The sequence below is a fragment of the Chrysochloris asiatica genome, unplaced genomic scaffold (assembly GCF_000296735.1).
Source record: "Chrysochloris asiatica unplaced genomic scaffold, ChrAsi1.0 scaffold00037, whole genome shotgun sequence".
NCBI lineage: Eukaryota > Metazoa > Chordata > Mammalia > Afrosoricida > Chrysochloridae > Chrysochloris > Chrysochloris asiatica.
The window spans coordinates 18,389,205-18,401,880 of NW_006408555.1; the positions used below are offsets into that span (position 1 = coordinate 18,389,205).

Consider the following 12,676-nt stretch of genomic DNA (forward strand, 5'->3'; position numbering starts at 1 on the left):
CCAATACCAACTGCTATATACCAAGGAGGCAGACAACATCTGTGAAAGTTACTGAGTTAAGCAATAAGAAGAGTGAAAAGGGAAGCCCACATCCTGATCACATCTACCTGGAAGCAATCAGAAAGCATAAAAAATACCAAAACACACTCAGTTAAGTTTCAAGGCCACAGATAAACATTAAACATGTCTAAGAAGCAAAAGCAGATGACCATATCAGCACATGTCCAGAAACAAGATAAAGTGTCTGAGACAAATGACCTAGAGGTAGACCTAGATTCCATCCTGGAAGGAGGGCAGGCCTTGGAAATGCCTGAGAAGGAATTCAGAAAAATGATTATAAATGTTTCAAAACACTTTACAATGGAGGTGAGAAAAATAAGGAAGATGTCAGGAAAGCACTACAGGATCAATCAAATAAGATAGATACAGCATTGGAAACAATTCAAAACCTACAGAAAGAGCGCCAAAAAATCAATAATAGAATATCAGAAATAGATAATACTCTGAAAGGGCAATGAAGTAGAATAGAAGAGATGGAAGGCAGAACCAGTGAGCTGGACGACGAATCGCTCAATACCACTAAGATAGAAGAGCAAACATAAAAAAGGATAAAAAAATCTGAAGAAGGTCTAAGATTCACGTTGGACAACATGAAGAGGCTAACTTAAGAATTATCAGCATTCCAGAGCAAGAAGAATCACACAAGTCCACAGAGGAAATAGTTGAAGAGCTGCTGGAAGAAAATTTCTCTAACATCCTGAAAGGTGAAAAGATAAACATTCAAGAAAGTCAACGAACCCCAGGAAGGGCAGACCCCAAAAGCAAATCACTGAAACATATCATAATCAAGCTCTCCAAAATCAAAGATAAGGAGACACTCCTGAAAGCAACTAGGGAAAAGAGAAATGTTACATACAAAGGCAATCAAGTCAGATTAAGCTCGGATCTCTCAGTAGAAACCATGCAAGCAAGAAGGCAATGGGGAGACATATAAAACCGTGAAAGGAAAAAAACTGCCAACCAAGAATCCTTTATCCAGTAAAGCTATCAATTAAATACGACAGTGTAATCAAAACATTCCAGGATAAACAGAAGCTAAGGGATTTTGCCAAAGCCAACCCTGTACTACAAAACATCCTAAAGGGAGTTCTGTGGACTCAGAACCAACAAGAACAGACAACAACCAGAGATTTACATACGTGGCAGCACCCCCCAGAATTAAATCGACAGAAGGAAGGGTTGAGAACAGAACAAAACTATAAGAACAAACTCAGAGAATCTCAGAGGTCAGTCTATGATCAAAACAATTACAATGTTAAAGAAGGTAAACATGTAGGAATAGAGATCCAGATGGTGAGAAGGTCATGTAGATTACAGTATAAAATAGACTACATTAAATGGAGACAAAAGTTAATGGACTAGGTTACTGGTTCCAAAACCTTTTCCATTATTCCATTATCATGTATGCCGCTTTCCTAGTGGGGGGAATCCCCGCACTCAGTGAATGACTTCTTTGTGCGTCCACTGACCAGTGGGGAGCCTGTGAGCCTGGGCTCACTGCGGGGTAAAGTGCTGCTCATCGAGAACGTGGTGTCACTCTGAGGCACCACCGTCCGGGACTACACCCAAATGAATGATCTGCAGTGGCACCTAAGCCCCCGGGGCCTGGTTGTGCTGGGCTTCCCATGCAACCAATTTGGGCATCAGGAGAACGCCAAAAATGAAGAGATCCTGAATTCCCTCAAGTATGTTCGACCAGGCGATGGGTCTGAGCCCAACTTCACCCTTTTCGAGAAGTGCGAGGTGAACGGAGCACAAGCTCACCCACTCTTTGCCTTCTTGAGGGAGGGCCTGCTAGCGCCCAGCGACAATACCACTGCACTCATCATCATCCCCAAGCTTATCACCTGGTCTCCAGTGTGCCGCAGAGACATTGCCTGGAACTTCGAGAAGTTCCTTGTGGGGCACGATGGTGTGCCTGTGTGCAGATACAGCCACCAATTTCCAACCATTGACATCGAAGCAGACATTGAGGCTCTACTATCCAAGGAGACCTAGGGTGCTCCCCTATCCCACATTGCCTGACAGTCATTATGTTGCCTTCTTTGGGGGCGGGGGGTTCATTCATGACGGTGTTTCTCTAAACCTGAGTGGAGGAGCATCTGATGTCTTGGAAATTTCCCCCAGATGGGCACTAGACCTGTCCATCCCAATCTAGCTTTCCAAACTAAGACAAATCTCCCCACTAATAAAGTGCCAAGTGTAATGAGAAAAAAAAAAGTTAATGGACTATAAGGCAACCTCAAAGAAAATTAACACATCACAACATACCAAGAGAATGAAAATCCAAGAAGAACATGGAAACATTAAAACTATGAGGAAACTCACAAGAAAGAACACAGAATGTTCCTTAGAAAGCATGGAACGAGACTTCATCTCTCATATTTTAGACATATTGTTAGGAGAGACTAGTCTCTGAAGAAGGACACCATGCTTGGAAAACTGGAGGGTCAGTGAAAAATAGATGACTTCCAAGAATGTGGACTGACACAGTGACAGCAACAATGAGCTCACACCTAACAAATATGAGGATGGTGCATGACCAGGCATTGTCATTCTGTTGTGTATAGGGTTGTTATGAGTCAGAAACACCTCCACAGCACTTAGCAACAGAGGATTCAAATATTTATTCACTCAATAAACAATCCTTAAGTATTTAAGTTATGGTACGAAATGTTCTAGACATCAGGAACACTTTAGACAAAATAGAGCAGGCTCTGAGGTAGGAGTGTACTTGACTTGTTTCAGGATCCAGGAGGCCAATGGGCTTGAGTAGAGTGAAATGAGATGAAGTTCATATAGGCCTAGGTATTGTCTATGATCAGGACACCCAATCCAGAAGTAATTAAGAAAGAAAACTAAACCCAAAGTAAACAGAAGATTTGTGCTGTGTTTAAGTGCCATCGAGTCATTTCTGACTCTTAGTGATCTTGTGTAGGATTTCTGAGGAGCAGCTAGTAGATTTGAACTGCTGACCTTATAGTTCAAGCTGACCTTATTATAGTCCAGAGCATTATCCTGAAGTGCCCACACCAGGTATGAAATAAGAAATTTTTTAATATTAATTAGCATAGAAGTTAATGTAAACAAAAATAGAATAAGAAAACCAATGAAATAAAAAATTAGTTTTTGAAAAGTACAACAAAATTAACAAACTTTTCGTTTAGATGACCAAAAGAAGACACAATTTAGCAAACTCAGGAATTAAAGAGAGGACATCACTACTGATTTCTGAAAAAACATTATTATTGATCATAAGGAAACTAAAAGGATTATTTGAGAATACTATGAACACAGCCCTGGTGTGGTGCTTTAGGATAAGCACTGGGCTGTTAATGAATAGGTCAGTGGTTCAAACCCACCAGCTGTTATTTGGAAACCCTATACAGGGTCACTATTAGTTGGAACCGACTCCACGGAAGTTAACAACAATAAACATAGTCCACGAAAACAACGAGCTACATTCTACATTGGTGAGTAGTAACTGAGATTTTAAAAGCTCATGAGCAGCCGTTGGAGATCCAATTATTGGTCTCACCCTCTCTGGAGGAAAGAGGTATGATGCAAATTGAAGATGCTTGGAAACAATTAAGTCAATGGACTAATGAATCACGCAAACATCAGTCTCCATGACCCTGAGACCAAAAGAACTAGATGATGACCAGTTACCACTAACAACTGCTATGAAAAGGATCACACTGGAGTCCTGTTATGGCGCTATAGGATAAATACTAGACTGTAATGTCAGTTTGAACTGCAAGGTCCCTGGTTTAAATCACCAGTCATAGCTTGGAAACACTACATAGGGTCACTATGAATTGGAACCAACTCCATGACACTTAACAATAACAATACAGAGTGGGAAAAAACCTAGAACAAAACTCAAAATAAATTAAAAAAAGACTTGGCATACTGATCAGATAGAAACTGGTGGAGCCCCAATAAATAGTCTTTGGTCACTCTTCAGGTCTGGAAATGAAATCAACCCAATGACTCAATTTTCAACCAAGCAATATACGTAGGTCCACTACTCACTCGTCTGTCAGTTTGTTGTATTGTAGTGACTCATATATTGTAGTGACTTGCATGTTACTGTGATTCTGGAAGCTATTTCACTGATATTTTAAATACCAGCATGTACACCCATGGCGGACAGCTTTCAGCTGAGCTTCCAGACAAGATGGAGTAGAAAGGAGAGATGGACAACTTGCAAATATTTAGTCACTGAAAAATTATGAATACAGTGAAGTACTGTCAGGTAGCATCAGAATACTGAATATTGAAACATGATGAAGAGCACCAGAATATTGTCAGATACAGTGCCAGAAGATGAGCCCCTCAGGTTGGAAGGCACTGAAAATATGACTGGGGAAGAGCTGCCTCCTCAAAGTTGAGTTGACCAGGATGATGTGAATGGAGTAAAGCTTTCAGGACTTTCATTTGCTGATGGGGCACAAGTCAAAATGAAGAGAAACAGCTGTAAGCATTGAAACGTGGAATATATGAAGTATGAACCTAAGAAAATTGCAAGTTGTAAAAAATGAAATTAAACACATAAACATCGATATCTTAGGCATTAGTAAACTGATATGGACTGGTATTGACCAATTTGAATCTGACAATCACATAGTTCACTACCCTAGGAATGATGAACTGAATAGGAATGGTGTCACATTCATCATCAAAAAGAACATTTCAAAATGTGTCTTGAAGTACAGTGCTGTCTGTGATAGGATAATATCCATATGCCTACAAGGAAGACCAGTTAATAACATGATATTCAAACCTATGCATCAACCAATAAATCAAGTGATGATGAGATTGAAGAATTCTACCAACTTCTTCAATCAGAAATCGACCAAATATGAAATCAAGATGTATTGATAATTACTAGCGATTGAAATGCAAAGGGTGGAAACAAAGATGAAGGATCAGTAGTTGGAAAATATGTGGCCTTGATGATAGAAATAATGCTGGATATCACATGATAGAATTTTGCAAGACCAATGACTTCTCCATTGCAAATACCTTTAAAAAAAAATGGTCACACACATGGACCTCACCAGATGGAATACACAGAATTCAAACTGGCTACATCTCTGGAAAGAGACAGTGGGGAAACTCCATATCAGAAGCCAAAGCAAGGCCAGGGCAGACTGTAGAACAGATCATCAATTGCACATATGCACCTGCAACTTCAAGATGAAGCTGAAGAAATTAAAACAAGTCCTAGAGAACCAAAATAATGACATTGAACATATCCCACCCAAACTTAGAGATCATCTTGAGAACAGATTTGATGAATTAGACACTAATGACTAAAGACCAGAAGAGCTGTGGGATAACATTAAGAACATCATATGGGAAGAAAACAAAAGATCATTAAGCAGACAAGAAAGAAGGAAATGACCAAAATGGATGTCTGAAGAGACTCTGAAACGAGTTCTCCAACATACACATGTTACAGGAAATGGAAGAAATGAGGGGGTAAAAGAGACAAACAGAAAATTTCAAAGTGTGCACTTTGAGAAGACAAAGTTGAATATTGTAATGGAATGTTTACAGAACTGGAGTTCAAGCCCCAAGGGAAGAACATGCTCAGCATTTCTCAAACTGAGAGAACTGAAGAAAAATTTCAAGCCACGATTTGCAATGGGCAAAATATTGAATGATGAAGAAAGCATTAAAGAAGAAGATGGAAGGAATACACAGAGTCACTGTGCCAAAAAGAAATGAAATGGGTGATGTTCATACATTTCAAAAGTCAATAATACTGAAAGAAGAAGTACAAAGTGCACTGAAGACACTGGAAAAGAACAAGGCTCCAGAAGTTGATGGAATATAAACTGAAATATTTCAATATACTGAAATGGCATTGGATGTACTCACTCATCCATGCCAAGAAATGTGGAAGAATGTTGCCTGGTTAACTGATTGGAAGAGATCCATATTTGCCTACTGCAAAGAGAGGAGACCCAATGGGATGCAGACATTGTCAAACAATGTCATTATTATTGCATACAAGTAAAATTTTACTAAACATAGTTTTTAAATGGCTATAACAGTACATTGACAGGGAACTGCCAGAGGTTCAAGCCAGATTCAGACAAGGATATGAAACAAGGGATATCTATCACTGCTGACATCAGATGGATCTTGGCTTAAAGCAGAGAATACCAGAAAGATGTTTACCTGTGCTTTATTGACTATGCAAAGGCTTTTGATTGTATGGATCATGACAAATTACGGACAACATTGTGGAGATTGAGTATTTCCAGAACAAGGAAACATTGAATAGTCTAAAATTAGGAAACGTATGTATCAGGGTTGTATTTTTTCACCATATTTATTCAATCTGTGGAGTCCAGGTGTAGCGCTGTGTGTAAATGCGCCAGACTGCAAAGCTGTTTGAACTGCAAGGTCGGTGGTTCAAGCGCACCAGCTGCTCCTCGGAAACCCTATATAGGGTTGCTATGGGTCAGAGTTGACTCAACAGCACTTAACAACAACAACATTCAATCTGCATGTTAAGCAAATAATCCAAGAAATTGGATTACATGAAGAAGAACATGGCATCTAGATTGGAGGAAGACTCATTAACAATTTATAATATGCAGATGATACAATGTAGATGATACAAGGAAATTGAGGAGGACTTAAAATACATATTGATGAAGCTCAAAGATCACTGCCTTCAGTATAGTTCACATGTAAACAAAAATACTCACCACTGGAAAAATAAATAGCATCAAGATAAATAGAGAAAAGATTCTATTTGTTCAAGACTTCATTTTGCTGGGATCAACACTCATAGAAGCAATAGTCAAGAAATCAAATGACGTATTACAGTAGGCTGCTGCACAAGACTACTTTAAAGTGCTCAAGAGCCAAGATGTTAGTTTGAGGACTAAGGTGCACCTTACCCAAGTCATCGTATTTTCAATAACTTCAATGCATGCGAAAGCTGGACAGTGAGTAAGGAAGACTATAGAAGAATGGATGCATTTGAGTTATGGTGTTGGAGGAGATTAAAAATATCATGGACTGACAAAAGAACAAACAAATCTGTGTTGGAAGAAGTTCAGCCGGAATGCTCTTTAAAAGCCAGAATGGCCAGACTTTGTCTTTCATACTTTGAACATATTACCAGGAGGGACCAGTCCCTGAGAAGGACATAATGGTTGGTAAAGTGGAGGGTCAGCAAAAAAAACAGAAGACCACCAAACAAGATGGATTGGTACACTGGCAGCAGTAATAGGCTTGAGCATACCCAAGATTGTGAGGTTGGAGCAGGACCAGGCAGTGTTTTGTTCTGCTGTGCATAATGTCTCTATGAGTAAGTACTGACAGCAAGTAGGTACCTAACAACAACAACAGACAGGTATGTAGGGGGGACAACAATACTTGTGATGTTGCTATGAGTAGGTATGGATAACAAGTAGGTACTTAGCAACAACAATAGGTAGGTATATGGGGAGACAACAATACGAGTGACATGTGCACACCATTGAACAGCCAACCATTTGAGATTAGAAGTGCAGCATTTGCCCAAGGGTTAAATCCAGAAAGTTTGGGGGAAAGGAAGAATTGAAACAAGAAACAGGGAGGAAGTGGGATAAACAACGTTACACTGAGGGGAATGCAATAAAGTGAAACAAAGTATAGGATTCCTCCAATGTAAAACTGATGCTGTGCTCTGTAAACCTTCACTCAATTCACAATAAAAAAGGTTTTTTGTTTTTTTTTAAAGTACTATGAACTACTTTATTTCAACAAATTAGACAACTTGGAGAAAAGAGAAAAAATTCTGGGAAGACACAAATTACCAATAGTGACTCAGGAAGGCACAGATAATCTAAAGTAAAGAAGTTAAATTGGTCATTAAAAACCTCCCCACAAGAAAGGCCCAAATTCAGATGGCTTAACTGGTGAATTCTGTTATATACTTAAAGAAAAATTTGTAACAAGATAGAAGAGTTCAGAAACCTTTACAGAAAATAGAGAAGGAACAAACACTTCTGAACTCATTATCTAAAGCCAGTATTTCCTAACTCATTCTCTAAGGCCAGTGTATTCCAGAGTCAGATGAATATAGATGCAAATGTCTTCTGCAAAATATTAGCTAACAAAACCCCCAACATATAAAAATGATTGTATACCAAGACCACATGCAATTTAACCAATGCAGTTTACCCAATGAAAGCACATAAATCACATGATCAGGCCAAAAGACAAACAAAAAAAACCATTTGACAAATCTGACAAATATATGTACAGGATTAAACAGATTAGGATAGGAAACTTTTTCAACCGTGCATAAGGCATGGGCAAAAATCCTACAGCTAACATTTTATCAGAGTCCTGGATAGATAAGCACCAGACTGCTAACCACAGGGTGCAGTTCAAACCCACCAGTCCTTCCTCAGAAGCCCTGTTATTGTCGTTAAGTGCTATCGAGTTGGTTTTGACTCATAGCAACCCAGTATAGGGTTTCCAAAGAGCAGCTGGTAAGTTTGAACCATTGACCTAGTGGTTCCAACCGACCTTGCAGTCCAGTGCATTATCCCACTGTGCCACACCAGGACTCCCAGAAGTCGTATACAGAGTTGTTATATGAGTTAGGGCTACACAATGGCGCTTAACAACAGTAGAATTGTACTTAACGGTAAAAGTCTGAATTCTTTTCCCCTAAGGCTGGGAACGAGGCAAGCATGTCTGCCCTTGCCAGTTCTACAACACTGTACTTGGAAATCTATCTAGTACAATCAGGTAGGAAAATGCATCAGCATGCAGATTAGAAGTAACCTCTTGCTGCAGACAAAAGTGTTCTGAGGGACAATCACAACAGTTAAAACCTCATTCATCGAGGTCTCAGGGTACAAAGTTAATCTACACAAATCAACTGTATTGCTATAGGGTTTGTTGTTGTGAAGTGCCATCGAGTCAGTTCCAACCCATGGCGACCCCGTATAGGGTTTCCAAGGAGCGATTGGTGAGCTTGAACCACCAACCCTGCAGTTCAAACGGCTTTGCAGTCGGGCTCATTAACCCACAGCGCCACACCAGGACTCCGGTGTGGCACCATATGGTAACAGTGACTCTTCTGTCGTTTTATGCAGTGAATCCTTAGATTACCCCAATTTTTCCTTTTCCTTCTTATAATCCCTTCTAACATTTCAGTTGTTAACATCTGGGGTTATATGTAGTCCCTAGATTACAAATGTCGGACTCCCCTACAACCTACAGTTACAAATCAACCACTGTAAAACCTATTATATTAAAAATATGAGTACCATGATTCACTATAACAAATGGACACTACTAAGTGAAGTACATAAAAACATTATTAATATTACCACTGAATTACTATGTTAAATATATTTTAGTGTATCTGAAAGTATTTCTTTAATGTTTTTTGTTCATAATTTGGTACTGTAGGATAAGCACTGGACTGTTAAATGCAAGAATAGTAGTTCAAACCCACCAGTTGCTCCTCTGAAGCCCTATACAGGGTTGCTATGAGTCACAACCAACTCCACAGCACTTAATAACAACAAGCATAGAAAGGTACACTTTATCTTATATACTAAGACAAACACTTGAGAAACTGACATTAGATGTGAACCGCACCTAATTGTTTGGACTTACATGCACATTCAACTTAATGACAGAATTGGGAACAGAATTTCTTGCAATCTGAGGACTTCCTGTATTTTCTTTTTCTCTGGTACAATCTTCTTTTAGTGGTCAGTAGCAGACTATTTCAATTTATATTTGTCTGAAAATATTCTTATTTTGCCCTCACTCATGTAAAGTATCATCAAGCTGAAACTACCAACAATGTCCCATTGTTGCTAAGAAACAGTCAGCGATTTACTCTAAATGGTATTCCTTTGAAGGCAATCTATCTTTTCTTTGTGGTCTCCTTTTTGTGTATGTGTGTGGTAAATAAATACATGTATCGCAAAACATTTGCCATTTCAACTTTTTATGTGACCATTTAGTGATGTAATGTTGATCATGTGTAACCATCAACACCATTTTCCCAAATTCTCCATCACCCATAACAGCGCCTAAACAATTCTCTTTCATGCTCCATCCTACGCCTTGTTATTGTTGTTAAGTGCTGTTGAGTTGGTTCCAACTCACAGCGACTCTACAGAGGGTTTCTGAGGAGTGAGTGGAGTGTCTGAACCGCCAACCTACAGTGCCACACCAGGTCTCTTCCTACCCCTGGTAATCACTAATATTTTAGTCTTTATCAATTTGTTTAGTCTAGATATTTTACATAATTCATCCTTGTGTGACTGAATCAGCATAATGTTTTCAAAGTTCATCCAAGTTCTAGCATATATCAGGACTTCATTTCTCTTTATGGCTGACTTCCCTTCCTCCTGTGAGATGGAGATGGGTTGACATAATGGACTGAGACATGACCATTGTGAGGAGGGCACAGGACTGGTTTTGTTCTGTTGTATGTCAGGCACACTATGAGTTGGAGCTGATTTGACAGCACCTAACTAACAGGTGATTCTTTGTTCAAATTTTTTAGGTGTCTCCAAACTGTTTTACAGAGTAGCTGTACCATTTTATGACCCCACCAGCAATAGATGAGCATCCCAATCTCCATCTATCACCAATATCTATTATTTACTTTCTTGATTTCCTTGACTTAGAGTCATAAAATCAGAGAGTGATTCCTCCAATTGGTTCCTTTTCAAAAAATTTTCTGGCTATTCTCTTGCTTTTTCTCTTACATTTTAAAGTCAGCTTGACTATTTTTTAAAAATTGGATCAAATTTTGATAGGGATTATATTTCATCTATCAATTTAGAAAGAAATCATATTAATATGGAGTCTTCTAATTCATAAGCACAGTAGTATTTTGTTGTTGTTAAGTGCTGTCAAGTCAGTTTTGATCCATAATAACCCTGTATAGAGTTTCAGAGGAGCAACCTTTAAACTCAAACTGACCTTGCAGTCCAGCTCCTATTCCTGCAGTGCCATACCAGGGCTCCAAGCACAGTATATATCTCTGTTTATTTATACAGTCTTTGTTTCTACAGTGTTTTATACATTTTTAGTAGACATATGAACATATCTCCTTATGTTTATCCCTATCATGCTTTTAATGTTAATATGAGACTTCTTTTTAAAATTTCAATTTCCAATTATTCACTGTAGGATAAGCACTGGACTGCTAACGGCAAGATCAACAGTTCAAATCCATCAGCTACTCCTTGGATCTCTATGAGTCTGAATTTATTTGACGGCACTTAACAACAACAATGTATTTTTATATTATGATATTGTACTCTATGATATTATAAAACTCATCTATTAGTTATAATGACTGATTTTGGTAGATTCTTTGGAATTTTCAATATAAATAATAGTATCATCTGCAATAGAGTCCTAGTGTGGCGCTGTGGGTTAATACGCCAGACTGCAAGCCGTTTGAACTGCAAGATTGGTGGTTCAAGCTCACCAGCTGTTCCTCAGAAACCCTATACAGGGTCGCTATGGGTCGGAACTGACTTGATGGCACTTCACAACAACAACAACATCGTCTGTAATAACATTTGACATGTTAATTATTAGGAGGGACCAGTCCCTGGAGGACATTATGCCTGATAAAGTGATAGGTCAGTAAAAACCAGGACTGGATGAGATGGATCTACACAGTGGCAGCAACAAAGGACTCAAACGTAACAATTGTGAGGATGGGGCAGGACCCCCAGTGTTTTGTTCTATTGTGCATAGGGTTGCTATGAGTTGGAGCTGAATCAATGGCACCTAACAAGAACAACAACATCAACTGCAAATAAAACAAAATTTTAAAACTTTCTGATCTGTACATTATTTATTTCTTTTACTTGTCCTACTGCCTTAGGTAAAACACCCTGTTCATAGTTGAATAAGAATGGTAAGAGAGTATCAACATAATTTGAAACAGTGTAAGATGAAACAAAGTTTCATGAACCAGCATAAGATGAAACAAAATTTGTTGAATGCAAAACTGATGCGCTCTGTAAACCTTCACTTAATTCAGCATTCTGCTTTCCATGAATTAAGTATTATGCCAGTTGCATGATTTTGTAGATTCCTTTATTCTAGAAGAAGGTCCCTTTTATTCCATGTTTAGAGAAAATATTTTAATTATGGTTATTGATTTTTTTGTCATTTTTTTCTGCATCTATTAAAATGATGTTTCATTCATTTATTTATTTTTCTTAAATGTTTTATTGTGAATTATGTGATAGTTTACATGGGAGAACATTAGTTTTACATTCATTCATTCTATCATACATATCATCTCATTGTCATGGTTACAATCCTCTCCATGCATCATCAACCAACCAAAGGGTATACCCTGCAATCCTTCCCCCATACCCTCCAGGTCTTCAGCACACAGTAGCTCTCCCTCTCTGGATCTAAAGTCTCCAGCTGCTCCACTGCTCCACGTCATCATCTCTGCCTCCATTTCAGGCATCACTGCTTCTCTGGGTAAGGTCCCACTCTCTGCTCTTCTCCCTTGATGGTCCTAGGGACCTCCGCTCCAAGACTGAAAAGTTAATCACTCCCCTCCTTGCTATAAAACGTCTACCTTTACATT

At 38.8% G+C, this 12,676-nt stretch overlaps 1 pseudogene; it reads left to right on the forward strand.

The window, feature by feature from the left end:
- The window catches only part of LOC102818481, an 18,278-nt pseudogene extending 16,220 nt beyond the window's left edge, over window positions 1-2,058 (forward strand).
- Window positions 2,059-12,676: the final 10,618 nt, after the last annotated feature.